The 21,899-nt window shown below is 41.1% G+C and overlaps 6 non-coding genes and 1 pseudogene across 6 annotated transcripts; 5 read left to right on the top strand and 2 right to left on the bottom strand.

The window, feature by feature from the left end:
* Positions 1 to 5,650: 5,650 nt before the first annotated feature.
* Positions 5,651 to 5,722, top strand: trnaa-ugc (transfer RNA alanine (anticodon UGC)). The gene has a single exon. It is a non-coding gene; the product is annotated as a tRNA-Ala (tRNA).
* Positions 5,723 to 6,357: 635 nt separating this feature from the next.
* On the top strand, positions 6,358 to 6,439 carry trnaa-agc (transfer RNA alanine (anticodon AGC)). Its single transcript has one exon. It is a non-coding gene; the product is annotated as a tRNA-Ala (tRNA).
* Positions 6,440 to 7,491: 1,052 nt separating this feature from the next.
* On the top strand, positions 7,492 to 7,612 carry LOC116677584 (uncharacterized; annotated as a pseudogene).
* A 3,395-nt stretch (positions 7,613 to 11,007) lies between these two features.
* Positions 11,008 to 11,079, bottom strand: trnac-gca (transfer RNA cysteine (anticodon GCA)). Its single transcript has one exon. It is a non-coding gene; the product is annotated as a tRNA-Cys (tRNA).
* A 2,102-nt stretch (positions 11,080 to 13,181) lies between these two features.
* Positions 13,182 to 13,254, top strand: trnat-ugu (transfer RNA threonine (anticodon UGU)). The gene has a single exon. It is a non-coding gene; the product is annotated as a tRNA-Thr (tRNA).
* Positions 13,255 to 19,497: 6,243 nt separating this feature from the next.
* On the top strand, positions 19,498 to 19,579 carry trnas-uga (transfer RNA serine (anticodon UGA)). Its single transcript has one exon. It is a non-coding gene; the product is annotated as a tRNA-Ser (tRNA).
* Positions 19,580 to 20,678: 1,099 nt separating this feature from the next.
* trnas-uga (transfer RNA serine (anticodon UGA)) lies at positions 20,679 to 20,760 on the bottom strand. The gene has a single exon. It is a non-coding gene; the product is annotated as a tRNA-Ser (tRNA).
* Positions 20,761 to 21,899: the final 1,139 nt, after the last annotated feature.

Here is a 21,899-nt window from a genome sequence, read left to right as displayed (position 1 = left end):
ATATGAATGTTTTTCTACAGATATGTCTGTGCGTTTGTCTTATTTCTTATTTCTAAAAAAGCCAAAAAAGTGCTAAATACATAACTTCTGAAATACAAAAACACATCCACATCACTCACACATATACATAAAAGAAGTATATACATAAATTTATAGGAATAAGTAATCATAATTTGATGAAATGGTGAAATGCCATAAAAAGGCAATATTTTTGGTTTGAATGGGCTGGAGACCCTCTCAGGGAAAATGTTTGTTGGCCATGTTTGATATCATTCAACTCGTCTTCCTATTGGCTAAACAGAAATGCCAGTTTTATGACCTCTGTCTCTGACTGGTGGGAAATGCTGTCAGTTTTTCCCACGTGGGCCCAATGGGGACTGTGAGATGTTTATTGGCTTACCTTGGGAGTATCTTGGGAAATACTCATGCTATTGGCTGAGAAGAAAGTTCATTGGAAACTGGACAAGCCCCAGATTCCGACGGTGTGCCGAGTGAGAAAGTAGCGCGAACACGGAAAAAGTTACACGCCATCAAAACCGAGAAATGATGCATGATCTAGATTTCTGAACGTCAAAACTTGGCCAGAAACTACCAGATTGTGAGGGGACCAGATAATTATGGATTACAAGGCTTGGATATTCTAATAGCTTGGAGTGTTTACGAAGGAGGAATACCACGTTTTCGGCGATCTTTCACCGCTGTGATTTATGACACGAGCAGACAGGTAGGAAAGCACACTCAATTTAGACTCGAATATGTCTGTCTTGCTTTACTTCAGAACATGATTAAAACCGTTGTGAGTCACCTTATTGCTTGTGTGTGGGCTCGATGGAATCATGAGACTTTAAGCTTTTAAATGGTGTATGGCTTGAGCGTGTTTATGACGGTTTAATGCTTGCAATTTATGACGGAAGTCAGCACTTCCGAAAAACGAAGATAAATCCCGGTGCCGGGACCTATACGCCCAACACGTTAAAACTCATCAGCGCATTCACACTGGAGAGAAGCCGTACTGGTGTGAACAATGTGGGGAAACCTTTTCTCTGAGTGGTAACCTTAAAAGACACCAGCGCATTCACACTGCCTCGTTGTGAACATGTTTCAGAGCCAAGCTGTTTCCTCCTCCTCATACCTGATAGCTGTGTTGTTAAATTCTGATCTTCTCTCCACATTGAAGGCTGACCAGCAGTAACTTTATCTTCTGAGCAGCATGTATGTTATTGTGGATCAGCTGGACTGTTTTCTGTCTTTCCTCAGAACTCTTACCATTTAGGCACCAGAATCGGTGCCTGAACCCGTTCTTTTAAAAAATATATTTTTTAAAGGTATACGTTTAAATAAAAAAAAGGGAGCACAAAAAGACAGCCAGCAACATTTAAGAGCAGCTTGCTTATTACGATATGGTCCAAATTAAATGTAAAAATTTTTTTTTAATAACATATTTCTCCAGTAAATTGCTGCTAAATGACAAAAACAACCACTAGATGGAAAAAGGCAGCCCTGGTGTTTCAGTAGCACCAAAATGAGGCCCCAAAATCCCCGTTACTATTCGGTCCGATAGATACCGGGTGTTAAGGCACCGGTGCCGTACTGGCACCGGGTTTCGGTACCCAGCCCTAACCACAATGTACCCACCGTGGGAAGGAGAACGCCCAAAACTTCTTTAAACATTAAGACGTTTAAAGATGTTTCGGTTGGAAAACATAGACATGTTTGAAACTTTTGATTTTGTAAAAAACTTTCTTCTCATCTCTAGAAATCTGTTTTTGGCTGACAGAAAGTCATTGTAATTTTTATTTATATGGTGGGTTTGGGATGAAACTATGAAAAGTTGGGAGTTTAGAAAAAGCGCAAATTAAATATTTGTGTAAATTGGTCCTCTCATCATTACCAGCACACTAGAAGTTGGCTATTTTTACGCTCTCAAGTTATTATTGTTTTATAGTTAAAATAAAATAAATTAAACGAGGCCTCATACTGATTATTTGAGACTTGATATGGTGGATTTATCCTTCCTGCTGTTCCTGTGTTTAAACTCCTTGATAAGAGAACGTTTCCATCCACTAAAAGTGCTGAAAGACTCAGATTATTATTCTAAGTGTGTGACAACATTATGGGATGGATCCCTACAGAAATAGACCTTTTAGATAGAAAAATGAAGGTGATTTTCTTACTAAACCAAGTGACATAGCAAATTGTGTCAATGATTATTTCATAAATAAAATAAATAATCTTAAAAATACTACACTGCTACACAACACGGATTTGTCAAAAACATTGATAAATAAGATCATGGAAAGTAAAACGTAGCTTCTGATGAATTGTAAAACAAACCACCTGGTGGGGACTATCTTGAATGTAAGTGGATTAAGCCAATAGTTTCAATCATTGTTCCTACTATTGCTCATATAATTAATGTGTTTTATGGAAAATATATGTCTGCAAGCATGGAAGATATGTAAAGTTGGGCCAATACCAAAGAATAAGAAAATGTCTTTTATCTGGATCAAACAGTAGACCAATAAGCTTATTACCAATTCTTGGTAAAATAATGGGAAAGAATTGTTTATGAACAGATTCAGTTTTATTTTTTAAATAATAATTTAATTACAGGTTTTCAGCATGCATACATACAGTGGTGTGAAAAAGTGTTTGCCCCCTTCCTCATTTCCTCTTCCTTTGCATGTTTGTCACACTTAAGTGTTTCGGAACACCAAACCAATTTAAACAATAGTCAAGGACAACACAAGTAAACACAAAATGCAATTTGTAAATGAAGGTGTTTATTATTAAAGGTGAAAAAAAATCCAAACCATCATGGCCCTGTGTGAAAAAGTGATTGCCCCCTAAACCTAATAACTGGTTGGGCCACCCTTAGCAGCAACAACTGCAACCAAGCGTTTGCGATAACGTGCAATGAGGCTTTTACAGCGTCCTGGAGGAATTTTGGCCCACTCATCTTGCAGAATTGTCCTAATTCAGTACATTAGAGGGTTTTCGAGCATGAACGCCTTTTTAAGGTCATACCACAACATCTCAATAGGATTCAGGTCAGGACTTTGGCTAGGCCACTCCAAAGTCTTCATTTTGTTTTTCTTCAGCCATTCGGTGGTGGACTTGCTGGTGTGTTTAGGATCATTGTCCTGCTGCAGAACCCAAGTTCGTTTCAGCTTGACACACGAACAGATGGTCGGACATTCTCCTTCAGGATCGCTTGGTAGACAGCAGAATTCATAGTTCCTTTTATCACGGCAAGTCTTCCAGGTCCTAAAGCAGCAAAACAGCCCCAGACCATCACACTACCACCACCATATTTTACTGTTGGTATAATGTTCTTTTATGAAATGCAGTGTTCCTTCTACGCCAGATATACTTGGACACACACCTTCCAAAGAGTTCCACTTTTCTCATCGGTCCACAGAATGTTGTCCCAAAAGTCTTGGGGATCATCAAGATGTGTTGTGGAGAAATTGAGACGAGCTTTGATGTTCTTTTGCTCAGCAGTGGTTTTCTCCTTGGAACTCTGCCATGCAGGCCATTTTTGCCCAGTCTTTTCCTGATGGTGGAGGCATGAACGCTGACCTTAACTGAGGCAAGTGAGGCCTGCAGTTCTTTGGACGTTGTTGTGGGGTCTTTTGTGACCTCTTGGATGAGTCGTCGCTGCGCTCTTGGGGTAATTTTGGGCGGCCCGGCCACTCCTGGGAAGGTTCACCACTGTTCCATGTCTTCGCCATTTGTGGATAATGGCTCTCACTGTGGTTCGCTGGATTCCCAAAGCTTTGGAAATGGCTTTATAACCCTTTCCAGACTGATAGATCTCAATTACTTTCTTTCTCAATTGTTCCTGAATTTCTTTGGGTCTCGGCATGATGTGTAGCTTTTAAGGATCTTCTGGTGGACCTTACTGTGTCAAGCAGCTCCTATTTAAGTGATGCCTTGATTGTGAACAGGTGTGGCAATAATCAGGCCTGGGTGTGGCTAGAGAAATTGAACTCAGGTGTGGACAACCACAGTTATAGTATGTTTTAACAAGGGGGGCAATCACTTTTTCACACTGGGCCAAGACGGTTTGGATTTTTTTTCACCTTTAATAATAAACACCTTCATTTACAAATTGCATTTTGTGTTTACTTGTGTTGTCCTTGACTATTGTTTAAATTGGTTTGATGTTCCGAAACACTTAAGTGTGACAAACATGCAAAGGAACAGGAAATGAGGAAGGGGGCCATCACTTTTTCACACCACTGTACAGAGGAAAACACTCGACAGCCACTGCCCTGACTCAGATGGTTGAGGACTGGTTTAAGGATATGGACGAGAGAAAAATAATAGGTGTTGTGATGCTTGATTTTATTGCAGCATTTGATATAATTGACCACAACTTACTGTTAAAAAAACTGGAATATTATGGTTTTTCACAAATCACATTATTATGGAAGGAAAGTTATTGGACTGAGACAATTAGTTTACTTTAATGGATTTTTTCAGGCTTGTGGAACATGGAGTTCCTCAAGGAAGTTGTCTTGGGCCACTCCTCTTCACAATCTTTACTAACGATTTACCATCTGTTTACTAAACTACAGAGAGAGTTACAGTGGTGGACTGGATCAGAAGTAACAAACTGATCTCAATGGATCTAAAACTACTAGTTTAGTGGTTGGAACTCATTTTTTTAATGTTCCAAACCGAAACTTGAACTCAGTATAGAGCAAACTTCTGTAGAGCAAAGAGAAGAGGCTAAACCTTTGGGTGTGATAATCGACAAGAGATTGTGTTGGGACAAATACGTTCAGAAGCTGGTAACTAAAATGGGCAACACCTTGTCAGTTATTAAATGGCGTGCAAACATCTTCACACCACAGATAGGTAAAAAAGTCCTTCAGGTTTTGTTTTTTTCACATGTGGATCACTGTTCAGTGGTGTGGTCCAGCACTTTGAAAAAATGACAAGTGACTAAACAATAAAGCTGCACATGTGACGCTCATGTGGGTTTAGATCAAATGTTGATACCATGCATGAACAACTCTCATGGTTTAAAGTTAAAAATAGATTTGTGTATTTGCTAATGTTTTTTTTACATAACGTTATAAAAAAACAAAACACCTTTTATTTCAAACAGAAAACTATCCTTTAGTACTGCTACACATCATCATCCAACGAGGCGTGCAGTAGGAGGGAGTTTTATTTTACCTAAAGTGAAAACTAAATCAATTCAGCGTTCTGTCGGGTACAGAGCGATGTGTGAATGGAACTCTCTCCCAACGACGATCAAACACAACTCTCAGTATGGTTTAAAAAATCACTTAAGACATATTTATTTCAAAGGAATTAAATACGTAATTTAAAATTAGTTTGTTATAGGGCTTTTGTTATCTTATTTCTTAAATTGATTTTTCTATTTGGAGTAGTGTCTTTTATTTTATTTCTTGTATGAATTGCGTTAACTTTAAGATTTAATTATGGTTAGTGTTTTCTAATTTATGTCTGTGTGTGTGTAATGAAATGTCATAAAGAGTATTGTCAAAGAAAGGATTGTAGGACCCCAGGAAGAAAAGCTTTTAGTTCATGCTGAAGCTAATGGGGATCCAAATAAAACAAACAAGTTTACTTCAACATTTTTCCCGGGTAGGGGTTTCTGTAGAAACATTCAGGGGATGTAGCTCAGTGGTAGAGCGCATGCTTTGCATGTATGAGGACCTGGGTTCAATCCTCAGCATCTCCAGCTGGTATTCCTTGTCCAGTTTGTCAAAGAGCTGCTGAAGCTCTTATTCTGAAAGAGAAAATGAAACAATGCAGCAAGTATTAAAAGGCAATAAAGTGGATGATTAACTTATCAAGTGTCTAAAAACTCGGTGCACTTTACCCATGTCCTGCTTTACTCAACAATTGAAAAGGATTAGTGCATATTTGAATAGCACAGTGTTGTGAGTTGCCGTGACCTCCTTGCATTTATGGTAATTAATGCAAAATCAGTCTCAATGCCCAGATGTGTATCAAGATTTGCAGAGAACATAGCATTGCCCAGTGATGGTGGTATAGTGGTGAGCATAGCTGCCTTCCAAGCAATTCACCTGGGTTTGATTCCCAGCCATTGCATTAGTTTTCATTTTGTGGGTACTTGCTTTATTTGTGAAGATTAGCCAGAAAGGTTACTCGCCCAACCCAATTTGATAAAATATTAGATCTCTGTTATGGTAAAAATAAGGGAGAATATCAATAAATCAAGCTGCCTCCACGAGGATCCACAGAGACAGGAAGTGCACTACGATTTGCACTTTGCCCGTATCTGGTAACTACTAATAACCAATCAAAAAGTTTATGAACATTTGTTCCAATAGGTCTGGCACTAAGTTGCAGGTAGTTGTGGCCGAGCGGTTAAGGCGATGGACTAGCAGTCCATTGGGGTCTCCCCGCGCAGGTTCCAATCCTGCCGACAACGAGAATGGTAGCAAATCACAGAATACCGAACTACGGATTTGTTTTCATGAACAATTTTGTGTTGTCTCATAGTTACTGGATACCACCAGTCTCCATAAATGCATCTCTCAGCATTTATTTTCAGTCTGTGTTACAAGATTTGCAGTGAACGTTGTATTGTCCAGCAGAAAGGCAACAGCAGTGTGTTACTTTCAACTATAATTTATACCATAGGTTTTGAAGCCATATACAACATTCCCATTACATGTTTTACCACAGTTTCTTCTTTTATTCAGTGATATTTATATCTCCTTGCGGGAGTCATCCCAAAAGGATTAATAAAGATAAGTTTAAGTATATCTCAGAAAACAATCCAAAAAAACCTGAAAATCTTCCGGGGATGTAGCTCAGTGGTCTTTTATACCTCAGGTTTTTTTTTTTTTTTACAGTTTCACTGTATTTATCTACTTGTACTGTAGTGTAGTATATGACATCACACTCCAGTTTGTTATGCACCTGTACTGTATACAGTATATTTATTTTGTAATGCTCCAGTTTTTATGGGTGTTACAGCAGGTATGAGTACTGTAGTTTTCATATTTATGGATGAAAATAAACTTGTCATGCAATTAAGTTTACTCTTCAGCAGGTGGAGACATTTCACTTCAGACACTTTGTTAAACATGGAAATATTCATGCTGATACAAAGCATAGGAAAAAGCAGAGGATGGTTTCAATCCATCAACCTCTGGGTTATGGGCCCAGCACGCTTCCGCTGCGCCACTAGGACCCTGTGGAAATTAAGGATCCAACAACTTACGGGTTGCAAAGTTTAACATTTGGTAGACCTTGTAACTATCTTTTAAGTGAGCTTCCTGATTAGTCACACATTGATTATTGACATCTAACACTTGTGATTGGCTGGTGTTTAAAAAAAGGGCATTGTGAGTGCAGATATAAACATCAGTAAGGAGTCTACCAAGTTGCCTCTTATCATTTTAGTTTGGAAAGCGGCACACCAAGTCAGTTTTACCGCGATGGTTTTTTTGGCTGCTCTCGACCAGATGGTTGTACTCACTCTGGTTTCTCTTCATAACACATACGTCTTTTGTCTTTTACTAAAGACTTCCTTGGAGGGGAATGCAGATGAGCTAAAACTAGTTAAGTCTATTTCTAGTCTGTTAACGTTTAACAAAGCATCTGATGTTGCAAGTGTCTGAAGAGAAATGTCTCCACCTGCTGAAGAGTAAACTTAATGGCATGTTAAGTTTATTTCATCCATAAAAATAGAAACTATGGTGCTCATACTCGCCGTAACACCCATAAAAACTGGAGCATAATACATTATATGTACTACACTATGTTACATAACTACACTTAAATAGAAACTGTAAAACATGTATATTTAAAGTGCTTGTTGTGCTGTCTGATAATCTGAGGTATAAAAGGGAGAGCATACTTCACAGGAAGTCTTAGTCTACCACTACGTTCTATAACCCTACCAGTCAGATTACCACAGAAGGTAATATCAGTTGCAGCTATTTTAAAGACTCTACCATAATACCTGCTGGAGATGCCAGGTCCTCATACATGGAAAGCATGAGCTCTACCACTGAGCTACATTCCCTGAAGATATTCAGATTTTTGGGACTTTTTTCTGAGATAGACTTAGACTTATCTTTATTAATCCTTTTGGGATGACTCCCGCAAGGAAATTGAAATATCACTGAATAAAAGAAGAAACCTGGGTAAAACATGTAATGTTAATGTTGTATATGGCTTCAAAACCTGTAAATGCAACTGCGGTGGCTGGAAATCAAACCTGGGCAAAATGCTTGCACTGCTATGGTACAAAATCATAGTCAAAAAGTAACACACCTGTTGCCTTTCTGCTGGAAAACAACGTTCACTGCAAATTTTGTAACTCAGACTGAAAATAAATGCTAAGAGATACATTGGTGGAGACGGGTGTTCTCCATTACCAATGAGGTAATACAATATTGTTCATGAAGGCACATCTGACCACCACCTGAAAGTCAGTGTATTTTCATTTTTTGTTTGTTTTCAAAACACCTGCCCCATGTGAGGGTTGAACTAACGACCTTCAGATTATGAGATGTATATATTCACAAATTCAGTCCAGGTAGATGTTCAGCCCATATTCACACAGACCTAAACCTACTCACTTAATGTTGGTTACAATATTCTAAAATCAATGCCAGAGAAAAATGACAAAGTGTGATAACATACTCACACAGCTACTCTGAGATGGTCATTCATTTTTTGTATTGAATTTTTTCAACAAAAGAGATAAAATGCATGTGCAAAACCCAATCTATGATCAATATTATATACTATCTATTGTACAAGGGCATACCTGACACATCTGAAATAATGCAGTTTCTGTAATGTCAGCTGATGATAGTGTTTTTTTGTCATTGTGTTATGATTGACTAAATGTTCCTGTTGGAAGAGAACATGTGTTAGTGTTTGGAATAATTATTTGATTTTGAAACATGTTTGCAGTGTTTTGTTAGACATAGTGTGTTGTGTTAGTGTATTATTGTATTTTGACAATTAGTTTTAGAGTTTAGTTTACAATGTGTGATTTTGAGCATGAAATTAACTGTTTTGACAGTTGTGTTTTTGTGGTGTGTTGGTGTGTTAAGAGTTTAGGAAACTTGTTAAATGTATTGAAAATTCTGTCATAGCGATTGTAAAAAACTGTAATATATTCATGCTATTGTCAATCATAATATCACATTGGTAGATATTTTAAATGTGTACAGTGTAATTAATCTATATACACTTGCTGCTGTAGTTCAAATTACAGATTTTGTTTAACATCACTATTGTCAAATTTCAGATCACAAAGAAGCTGGCTGGCCACGGCAGGGGGACTGGTCTCTGGTTCACCTCTATGGGGAACGAGATTGGCCAAATCGTGACCAGTGTGGTCACAGTGCAGGAGGGGCCAGGACTGGACAGGATGGTGGCAGGGGTGATGGAGCGGTACCGCCAGTCAGCTACCGCACCCCCACTGCTGCTGTATGTGGACTGTGGTGGCTTCTTATCAGTGAGGGATCCAGCAAGCTGCAGACAAGGTTTGGGGAGTGGCCAGACCTCCACATACGGCTGGATATCTGGTACTTCATGCGAAGGCTGGCTGTCGGGTGTACCACTGACGCTCATTCCCTCTACCACCTTCATGAGCTGTCTCTCTGCTGCATAGTTGAGTGGGATGCAGGAGACCTCTCTCTGTTGCGGCGGGCAAAGACAGAGCAGCTCAGGCCGGAGGGTGTGCCAGCCATGACTGATCATGGGGTGGATGCAAAGATCAGTAAGAAGGAGCTGAGTCAGTACTGTCTCAGGAGGACACGCGGTGAGGAGGCCACCATCTGCCTCCTTGAGCGGCTGCTGCAGGAGCTAGGAGGGGCAAATGGGAGGGAACTCATGGGGGTGCCACTGCTGGACCAGGTGCGCACGGAGCACATCTGGCGTATGCAGCAACGCCACGTCAAGTGCATCCAGGACCTGCCTGGTGTGCAGCTTTATATAGAGACGGGTACCACCAAGAAGGGGGGTGTTGTCCTGACCAAGTATCGCTGTGCCAGAGGGTCCACGTCTCTGGAATCATTTCATTGCCACCTGAACAGATTGGAAAGCTAGACCTTTTTAATGGACTATTAATATTTTATTGTTTTGTCAGGAACCAGTGCAAATGCGCTGAATTTCCATCTTTACCTCCTGGAAGGCCTGAACAGGTGGAACCAGGATCGGGGGAGTGTGGCGGTGACCAGTAGGCCATTGTCTCTGCTCACCTACGCCGGGCATGTGACCCAGTGCGTCAACAGCAGCAGCTTGAAGGTGTCTGGCCGGCCATTTGTGCCAAACTTCCGGCCACCCTCCAAATCCACTGGCATGCTAATGTAATAATAACTGTCTACCTAGTACAGTGAGGAAAATAAGTATTCGAACACCCTGCTATTTTGAAAGTTCTCCAACTTAGAAATCATGGAGGGGTCTGAAATTGTCATCGTAGGTGCATGTCCACTGTGAGAGACATAATCTAAAAAAAAAATCCAGAAATCACAATGTATGGTTTTTAAACTATTTATTTGAGAAGTGGGAGAACTTGCAAAATAGCAGGGTGTTCAAATACTTATAGGTTTCTGCTGTTAAAAGACATTTTTCCTCATACAGTGAGGTATGAGGAAAAATGTCTTTTTAACAGGCAGAAACCTCAGACTAAAACTGGCTCATGGTGGGCAGTCATCTGACACAACCAGTTGGGGGAGAGGGGTGAGAGAGAGAGAGAGAGAGAGATGGAATGAAAAGATGACCGGTGGTAATTATGGCAGCAGTAAGGTAATAGAACTATAGCTAATAATAGTAGCAGTAATAGTGCAGGGCGTCCAGCAGGACCACGGCAGCAGCTGCCTCCACTACTCAGGTGCCACCACAATCCAAAGGAAGTCTGACAGGGGAGAAAGCACAAGGGCTTCTGAAAAGAAGTAACATTAATTACATGCATGCTTTTTTCCAGTATCAACAACTATCATAAAGATGAAAACCTACACACATCCATGCAGGGGGCACCCAGATTTGAACTGGGGACCTCTTGATCTGCAGTCAAATGCTCTACCACTGAGCTACACCCCCACATACTCTATGTTGGATATGCTTATGGTGCAGCAAAACAATGGCTGGGCCTCCACCATGTGGTTACCTTCACAGTCTGAGAAAGTATCCAAATCTCATCTACTGTATGAAAGGGAGTTACAGTTTTTTACAATTGCTATGACAGATTTTTCAATACTTTTAACAAATTTCCAAAATTATTAACACAGTTAGCACTACATCCACATGTGTAAGCTATACTATACAGTTTTTTACAATTGCTATGACAGATTTTTCAATAGATTTAACAAGTTTCTTAAACTCTTAACACCAACACACACAAAACACACAACTGGCAAAACAGTTAATTTCATGCTCAAAATCACACTTTGTAAACTAAACTCCAAAACTAATTTTCAAAATACAATAATACACTAACACTACACACTATGTCTAACAAAACACTGCAAACATGTTTCAAAATCAAATAATTATTCCAAACACTAACACACGTTCTCTTCCAACAGGAACATTTAGTCAATCATAACACAATGACAAAAGAAACCGTTTAGCTTTAACGTTGCCAGCCGGTTGGATGCTAACCTCAGCTAATGTAATGACAAACTATGAATGGACATTCTTAATTTGAACTATGTAAATGCGTCGTATTTTCTTTGCCATCAACATAACGTCGGCTGGCGCTATCAGACACCGTTGTATTTCTGCAGCTTTACGCTTAGCAAGTGTTTAGATCCAGTGGTGAAATGTAACTACTATACATTTACTTATGTAGGCTACTGGAACTGGAACGTTACTGCTACTCATACTCTAATGTCACATCTCAGAGGGATTTGTAGGCTACTTATTAATTGCTCTACTTTTTTTTGCAGCTTTGCAGGTTGAGGTTATTATAGATCAACACATAAATTATGATGTATTATTAGAGATTAAACTACCCAACCGGTGAAAAAGTAGTTAAATCAGCTCCAACTTTACCAGCTGCCACATTACAGTGAAACCTCTGCCCAAAACTTGTCTATTGTTGTTTCTGAGATCAACAATAACTTATGAAGTTGAATAGTTATTGCTTACCTGGTAATATTAGAGAAGAGCTCTCGATGCCACTGTAAGTGGAAAGTTTTGAAAATTAAGTTACTTACACGTTAAACTGTTAAATCTCCTCTGAATCACCATCTGCAAATTTTCGAGCCTCATTGGCATGCTGACCACATCTACATTAGGTAAATCACTGGCTAGCTATGCATGAGTACCTCATACCTTTTACCAGGTTCAGCTGGTTAATAGTTATGGTCAAATGAAGCTTCATTAAGCTTTCTGAACAATGTTCTTCATTTTCTGAACTTATTCACTCAGCTCAAAGTCACAACTCATCATGGCCACTAGTAGACTGTGAACATCCAGTAAACCTGCATGACAGATGACGATAGCGAGCACTTCGTACATATCCTAGAATAAAGCTGTCGCCGTACCCGGGACTTGAGCTGTGGTTTTCTTTTTTGCTGAAAACGTTGATAACCTAATGCAATTTTACAGCTCTAGACAAATAAACTTTACTGCTGGTGAGTATAATAAAACAACTCTCTTCCTCTTGACGGGAAAAATCCACCAGATGACTTGCCATCCAAGCAGGGAGATCAGCACAGAGATTTGGGTGCTAACAAGATGGATGTAGGTTGGCCATTGTTCATTTAGAGATAGCACCCGCATTGTTATGATGCAAACCTGCATGAAAAACAGCCACATTTCTTTTTAAAGACTTGCGCATGTTACTTTAATGATGCAACAGAGTGTGAACGTGTTAAGGATTGCCAAAGTGTACAGTTTATCATGGCAGCAAGCAGAATGTGCAACTGTACGCCTGAACAGGGACTGGAACCCTGGACCCTCAGATTAAAAGACTGATGGGCTACAGACTAAGCTATCCCTCGGGGGGTAGTCCAGGCATGTCCAGCTGGGAGGAAGCCACAGGGAAGAGCCAGGACTAGGTGGAGGGATTATATCTCCAACCTCTCGGAAAAGGGAATTTTGTCCAGTCCCCTGCTGGAGCTGGTGGACGAAGATGGATGGATGGAACCCTGTTCACTAGCTCATTGTATTCTTGCATGACAGGCAAATGTGTCACAGGCGCTGTAGCTTAGTGGTTAAAGCGCCTGTCTTGTAAACAGGAGATACTGGGTCCAAATTCCAGCAGTGCCTGGTTATCACTAACAGTATGTGCACTACAAAGATTTTATCCATTTGTTTTGCTGTAGTAATTAACAAGCAATGTTTAATTTTGCCCAGTTTTGGCCTGTTGAGGGCCAATAAATATCCAAAGGAAAATGTATTGAACCCATTTTTAATGCTTTTAAACCTTGTTTTGTTGGGGCTGAATGTGGCCCAGGTGTACGCCAGGACCCTGTGACACTGTCGGGTGGGGTTTCAGGTGCATGTGATGCTGACTGAGGTCAGAGGTGAAATAACATGAACTTTACCGGCCAAGGCACTTTAGGCGCTGACTGCCTGATTTTAACGTCTACGATGCTGCTTTAATAAAAATTAATAAATTGATTATTTGATATTAGTTGACTATATCGGGACATGCAACGAAGGAACAATCACCAGGTCATCATGTAAGAATAGGGGAGCCCACTCGTAAAGATCACCACCATAAACTGTAATTTCTCGAAATATCGTCCTTCCTGTATGCTTTGCATCTTGGATGCTTTTCTGTTGTTTAGACTAGCTACATTCACATAAAGTGTCCAAAGTGCACAATACTCCACTGTATTCTGTTCAGTTGTTTCACAGAGTTCCTCCAATATGGCGCGCATCCGTTTCACACCCAGAGGTGTTGTGGCTCAGTTGGTTAAAGTGCCTGTCTAGTAATCTGGAGATCCTAGGTTCAAATCCCAACAGCAATGTTTTGTTGCAGAAATTACATCAAATTGTGTTTCATCCCTTGACTTGTAATTAAGTTGCCTGCCAAGAGATGGTTTTGTGTGCGGAGCATTAATTCTGACTCAGTGGTGAGTGAAATGGAGCAGTTTGACAGACACAGGCCTGTAGTGGAGCAAAAGTAGTGCGTTTATTAATTTAACTAGTCATCAGGCAAAAAAAACACATTGTGGGTATTTATTGATGTTTTTGTGTAATTGTAACATGCCATTTTCATTGCTACCAGGGTACTTTAACAGGGGTTGGGTTGACATGATGATGACACGCAAACAGAGGTAATCCCTGCATCAAAAAGGTGCTGCTGGGATTTGAACCCTGGATCTCCTGTTTACCAACTAAGTCACAGCACCTCATACTACTTTTACCTTCCTTCCTTCCTTCCTTCCTTCCTTCCATCCATCCATCCATCCATCATCCATCCATCCATCCATCCATCCATCCATCCATCCATCCATCCATCTTCATCCGTACCTGGCAGGTCTCTCCATTCAGCAGTTTGAACGCCAGCCCACTCCTTCTCATTGGTGCTGATCATCCACATCTCACCCCATAGAGCCAGTGAAGCGGCCCACCAGGTAGACCACTCACCATTCAAACCAGACTGGGGGGGAACGTTTCAGGGCCCAGCACGGATCGTGGAGCAACAGCTACGCCGCAACAGTGCCTTCTCAAGTCCACTGTTCCTTCAACATGGAGCTCTTCCAGATTGTTGAGAGCCTCTACCAGCTGGATGTGCTGCTACAAATGAAAAGTGGTAACCAGGTCAAGACAAGACCAGGAGGCAGTAAGTCTGCTTGAAGAGAAGACTACGCGTGTGGAGGTGGACAGAAAACTCTGCTATGCTGTAACAGTTTCCCTAACTCACCCGCAAGGGAAAAGCACAACGCATAAAATTAAGGTAATGGGTGGATCTCTGATAGATATCGGCTATAATCTAGTCCTGCCTACTTTATTTACACAACCCCGAATACCCTCAACCCCACAAACACCCTAATTGTCTCAAATTTAGCTCAATATAACATGCTAATAAAATAAAAGAAGACCATGGATATAAGTGTAACTGCTTAACTGTGTAACTAATTAAACAGGATTCACCATCTTCGTCCCCATCCCTTTCTGGCAGCCATATCTGATAAGAATGGCCGAGCAACCAAGGAGCGTATGTGAAGTAGGTAAGGGAATGTACTGTTGAAAGTTGGTGTGCAAATATGTGCTGATGATTGTGTAACCTTGCAAGCGACTTATCTTATCACCCCCCCCCAAGCTACCCACCACAACAAACAGCAAAAACAAAACAAAACAATATCCCCAATTTCGAATCTATGCCTCCAGTGGAGACTGTGACCTGAACGCAGCACCTAAGACCGCTCAGCCATCCTGACTGAATAATCCAACGTGTAGTAGGATCTCTCACAGAAAATAATAATATGGTAAGTCAACTATGTCATGATATAGTAGGTTCTCAGTCATCCAGGTCGTAGTTATCAAAGAAAGGTTTCCCTATTGTCAGCCCAATATATGGGTTATGGGGACACAGAAGAAAAGTCCCCAGTGTGGAAATGTGCTTGACAATAGCAATACATTGCGCGGGATGTGAAGGCATCTTACCGACTCTGTACCCCAATGTGCAATGCGGGCTAAATCCTGTGGTGGGAACAGAAGTGGGTAGAGTAGCCAAAATTGTATTCAAGTAAAAGGACTGTTACTTTAGAATAATATGACTCAAGTAAAAGTAAAAGTAGTCATCCAAATAATTACTTGAGTAAGAGTAAAGAAGTACTTGATGAAAAAACTATTCAAGTAGTGAGTAACTGTTGAGTAACGTCTGATTTATTTCTTAACACAAGCATCAATCAGACCGACAAAGACACAAAATAATTATCTTTTGGCAAATTATAGTTCATCCAATCAATAAAATTAATTTAAATTAATTTATTAATTACAAAATAGCTTACTTGAGAGACTTGTCACATCAAATTTGGATGGATACTGCATGTGTAAAATATACTGTATGTAACTTAAAAGACAAACACCTTCCTCCTGGTCTGCGTTGCCTTGGCAACGGTTGATTCTGACATCTTTGATTTGCTACGACCGTAAAGCTAACCTGTCCCGGCGCTGAGATCGAGTATGGTCACGTGACTGCACAACAATGTTTGATTGGTGAAACACAGTCACGTGGTAGAGTCTTCAGCGGAAGACTCTCTCTCTCTTTCAAAATAAAACATTAAAATGAGACGTACGCTGGGGTAAAAACAAGGACGCGTAGAATACCAAAGAGGTCAAATGAAAGTAACGAGCTCATTGTAGCCTGATGTAGCGGAGTAAGAGTATAGTTTCTTCTTCACCAATCTACTCAAGTAAGAGTAAAAATATAGTGATTTAAAACTACTACTAGAAGTACAATTTTTTCAAAAACTTACTCAAGTAAATGTAACGGAGTAAATGTAACTCGTTACTACCCACCTCTGGGTGGGAATCAAGATCCACCAATGTTTCTGTCCAAAATGTCCACCTGTGTCCAGACATGTGCCTACTAGATGGGAAATAGACTGACATTTGGTTCAACATTGTGGAAATATTTTCAATATGTTCAACTAAGTCTAAATTTGGAGCTCTTTTAAGTTAACATGAAGTACAGGTTACAGCTCAACCAGCCACCACCAACACACTGTTTTCAGTCAAACAGCCAGGAATATTTTACCCGTTAGCCTAGATGTGAACAGTGTAGAGGTTGATTTTTTCTTCCCACCAGTACTCTGACTTAAAACCAGGTTCCACCGAGACTTGAACTCGAATCACTGGATTCAAAGTCCAGAGTGCTCACCATTACACCTGGAACCACTGTTCTGAAAGGCAACATTGGTTTGCCAGGCAGCTTCTTCCATATTATTAACACTTATGCTATTGAAGGCACACAACAATTAATGGCTAACTTAAGTCATTTAGTAAGCTAAGCGTTCACACAGGATGTGGAACAAGGCAAGTCAAGAATAGGTTTTAAAGGACTTGCCACAAACAATGAATACAGCAGTAGATAGGTCTACTGTGTAATGCAGATGCTCACAAAAGGTGCGGCTGTACTTGCAATTCAGTATCTTTGCGTGAATCTATAATGTAGAGAATAGCTGAGTTCAAACTTCCCAATACTAGATAATAATAGAGAGCTGGTCCTGGCACGTCCAGCTGGGAGGAGGCCTCGGGGAAGACCCAGAACTAGGTGGAGAGAGTACATCTCCAACCTGGCCTGGGAACGCCTTGAGATCCCCCAGTCGGAGCTGGTTTATGTCGCTCGGCAAAGGGCAGTTTGGGGTCCCCTGCTGGAGCTGCTGGACAAAGATGGATGGATGGAGGGAACCCTTTTCACTAGCTCATTGTATTCTTGCAAGACAGACTAAGCTGTGGGAGGCGCTGTAGTTTGGTGGTTGAAGCGCCTGTCTCGTAAACAGGAGATCCTGGGTCCAAATCCCAGCAGTGCCTGGTTATAACTGAATGAAGTATTTCCACATGGTTGCCGAGCCTTAACATGTGCATCCAAGATATTGCCTGTTTTTTAGATCACTAAAGTGACATGTGATGTTGTTTTGTACCATAACATTACATGTGTCCATGTAAAGCGAATAAAAGCCTTTTGTTGGAGGTGTGTTTGCAACTTTAGTGTGAAGAATATAAAGTTTTTATTATCATGAATTCTTTCAGTCTTACCTTGGAAGCTTAGGGCTGCCTGCATGGCATGAGCGTGTCAGCAGAGGTTAGAATGCCTACCGTATTGGTCAATACTGTTAACATGGGAGAAATAAAAACAGACACGCCACACAGCAAACGCTATGTTAACTGTTGAGGAGGACTAAATTACGACTATGTTTAAAGCTTTTCATGGCTTTCCATGAAACATGGCCTGCCTCGAGGGAGTGGTTAATGACCTTTGTGATGAGGGGACTTATGGCATGGAGGTTGGATTTTACCAGGGCTTTGGGGAAAGGGTCTCTCATCTCTCAAAGACCTTGCATAGATAGGATTTCTGATGTTCTCGGTAGGCCTGCCTATGAACAGTGAGTCCTGAGGCATCGCTCAAGGACACGTTCAGCTGTTTTCATTTGCCGGAGTTCGTAGGGGTCCCCTGCTGGAGCTGCTGGACGAAGATGGATGGATGGAAGCAACCCTGTTCATTAGCTCATTGTATTCTTGCAAGACAGGCTTCTCTGTAGAAGGTGCTGTATCTTAGTGGTTAAAGCGCCTGTCTTGTAAACAGGAGATCCTAGATCCAATTCCTAGCAGTGCCTAGTTCTTACTTAAGGAAGTGTATGCATATGATTTGTGATTCTTAACAGGTGCAACAAAGTTACCAGTTGCCTGATTTTCCAGAGCACAAAAGTGACATGTGATGTTGTCTTATAACATTATATGTGGCTGAAAACAGTCTATACCAGTGGAGTGGAATGCTGGCTTTAATAGGTTCAGGTGGGCTGCACGCTGTTAGGTCAGCCATTTTGGGAATCACTGGTTTAGACTTCCACTGATGACACTCATCAAGTGTGCAAGTGATGACCCTGCTTCTCCCCTCTGGTAGGCGCTACAGAGCACTTTACGCCAAAACCAACAGAGTCAGGACCAATTTCTTACCACAAGCCATCACTCTGATGAAATGTTTGCACCGCTCTTCTATGGCTTCTGAATGAGAGTAAGTTTGTTGTTTTGTTTGTGAGTAGCACTCAAGAGGGTGTTGTGGCTTAGCTGGTTAAAGTGCCTGTCTAGTAAACAGGAGATCCAGGGTTTAAATCCCTGCTGCACCTTGTTGTTGGAGTCATTACCTCTGTTGCATCCCATCATCATGTCTACCCAATCCCCATACTACTCATTAAGCCCTGGCAGCAAATGAAAAAGGCATGTTACATTTACACAGAACACGACACAGACTCAAGATGATACATGAAAACACATGAAATTCAGAGCAATGCAGTTTAAGCTAGTTCATTCATCAGCTTTTGTGGTTCTGCAACAAATCCGGACCTGGTGGGTGTTGATGGACTGCGGATCACGGAGCAGACACGAAGCGGAGTGGATCCGCAGTTGGTGGAAGTCAGGGGTAAGGCCTCCTGCACACTGCCTGTGTGGTGTGAGCATGGCATTTCTGTTGTGTGGCATTTTCTTGGTCTTTGCACACCAAAATATTTTCTGATGCGGCGCTGTTGCTGCTTGCCTTGTCTGTACACATGTATGTTTCTCATTGACTTGTGATTCAATAACTTGTTAATTGTTAATCTGGACTGGTTTGGAAATGAATCAGATCATCTAAAGGGGGTGGATTAACTACCCACATTACAACTGAAATACCCTCAAGATTTGAATGATCTTTGGAACTGAAGTGCTTGGGAATCCCCATCAGTCATTCAGAACTGCCCAAGGTACTTGTGAGATAGGCTCTATCTTTGTCTGATTGGTCTGAATGGAGTCTGTCAGGCATCAGGGGTTCTCCACTGTAAAAACAGAGCATATTTTACAGCTGTGATGGCCGAGTGGTTAAGGCGTTGGACTTGAAATCCAATGGGGTCTCCCTGCGCAGGTTCAAGCCCTGCTCACAGCGATTAATAACTACAGAATAAATAAGATTTCCGTGAGATATAGGGGAGGATGATATTTTGAGAAATTACAGTTCATTGGTGGTGCAGATCCCTACAAGTGGCTCCCTCTTCTTAGATCCATGATGACACATGATTCTTCTTTCAGTTGCATATTGCGATATAGTCAAGTAATATCAATACCAGTGCCCAAAAGTGCCAGTGCTAGTGTTTGCTTAGCAGTTTCTTTTAATAATAACACGTTGTCTTATTAAGTTGATGTTGGTTCAGTACTTTTCAGTTTCCTATGTGTAAGGGCGGACCTCTAGAAGTGTTTAGTTTTTCTCCTGTTTTTTCTCAGTTTATCGGCACGGCGCCACAGCACGTCGAGGATGTTGTGGAACACGTCGAGGGGCCAGCGCGCCATCTTCCTGCGGCAGCTGTACGTGCCACAAGCTTGTCCCCTGTGTGCGTGTCCAAACAAGAACATGGAACATGGAACAAGATGGAAGAAAAAATTAAAAACTACACACACACACACACACACACATACAAAGACAATTGTACGGCAATGGTAACCAAAAAAACAAAACAAAATAACAACAAAGCAATACAACACCTCGGCGGGACCGGTACACGCCTCCACCTGAAGAGGAGGAGATGCAGCGGCGTCTAGAAGCTGAGGAGACAGGCTTAATTGCGGGTGGTGGAACATGTCTATGTCTGTGGATCCTCATGGAGGCAGCTTGACTGATTGTTATGCTCCCTTATTTGTGCGATATAACCAACATCAAATTTTTTATCAAACCGGGTTGGGAGAGTAACCTTTCTGGTTACTTTTTGACAAACAAAGCAAGCAACGTTACTCAAAGAAAGTTACTGGCTGGGAATCAAAGCAACTTCAACTGCTTGGAAGGAAGCTATGCTCACATCTATACCACCATCGCTGGACAATATAACGTTCACTGCAAATCTTGCAACACATCTGGTTATTGAGACTCAAACCTAAATGCTCAGAGATGCATCGGTGGCTTCCAGTACCTATGAGATATTACAATATTGTCCACGAGGAACATCTGCCATTTGTTATAAAGGGATCCTTGACCACCATTACATTATGGCTTTCGTTATCGGCAGGATTCGAACCTGCGAGGGGAGACCCCAATGGATTTCAAGTCCATCGCCTTAACCACTCGGCCACGACAACCTGAAAAGCAGTGCAATACCGATTTGTTGTTTTAATATTACCATGTAATGAAATAGAAACAGGCAGTTTTGCATTTTGCACCACTACCTTCTAAAGCTCTAGCCAGGCGCCATTCCTCGTCTAAAACAATATGGCCAACAATATGGCCAACTAGTCAAGGAACAGCAAGAGACTTGGTATTTAAGAATACAAACAGACTATGTGACAGATGTGTAATCTGTCATTTCCTGCCTTCTGAAGCTCTAGCCAGGAGCCATTCCTTACCTAAAACAATATGAGTCATTCCAGTAAGTGAAAATGAAACTCACATCTACAAAGATAAAGTTGATAGATGTGACTCCCTGATGGTCTAGTGGCTAGGATTTGGAGCTCTCACTGCCGTGGCCGGGGTTCAATTCCCGGTCAGGGAATGGTAGAGACTAGACAGATTCAGGTGTTACGTTTGAAAGACTATGTTTTTAGATTTGTCAAATTCTTCCTCATTATTTTAACGTTAGAACCCCAACACTTTTAACCCTCTGAGCCCGAGACACTCGCCCACGAGTAAAAAAGTACCTCTGATTCATAGTTTAATAACTTTTGAACCATACAAGCGATTTACTCACTTTCGGTTTCGTTTGAATCCTGACGTCTTCGCGTTTACAGCGGTCTTTTCCGGGTCTTTCTAGCCTCTACAGGGGATTTTCTATCCAGCCTGGAACTTCAGCCTCTTTGGGCTTTAAATCCATACTGTTATATCCAAGATTGATCAATTTTATGTCCATAATTCATCGCGTTTTGGCTCATTTTCTGCCGCTGGCTCGCTCCTGCATCTCTGCCCTGTCTGTCCCGTCTATTGTTTCAGGAAGTACATGCCCATATATGGGAGATAAAGGCACCCCTCTTGTATGGAAGGCCAGAGGGGACAAAAATGCCTATATACTCTATGGAAGGCCAAATGGTGCACTATTTAGACACATATTTGCTTGTATAACATTGCTGTGGGTCTAATATCAATAAACATGACATTATTATGTTATTATTGGCATAAGTAAATGTCATGAGAGCAAAATGTCTTGACTTTTTTGGAAAAAATGCATGTATTTTGTCAACTGTATAAGTTATAATGATTATTTCTTCACAGTGTGACTCCCAAGACA

The sequence above is a fragment of the Etheostoma spectabile genome, unplaced genomic scaffold, assembly GCF_008692095.1.
Source record: "Etheostoma spectabile isolate EspeVRDwgs_2016 unplaced genomic scaffold, UIUC_Espe_1.0 scaffold00005339, whole genome shotgun sequence".
NCBI classification, from domain to species: domain Eukaryota; kingdom Metazoa; phylum Chordata; class Actinopteri; order Perciformes; family Percidae; genus Etheostoma; species Etheostoma spectabile.
The sequence above is the reverse complement of the archived record's forward strand: the minus strand, read 5'-3'. Positions and strand labels throughout refer to the sequence as shown.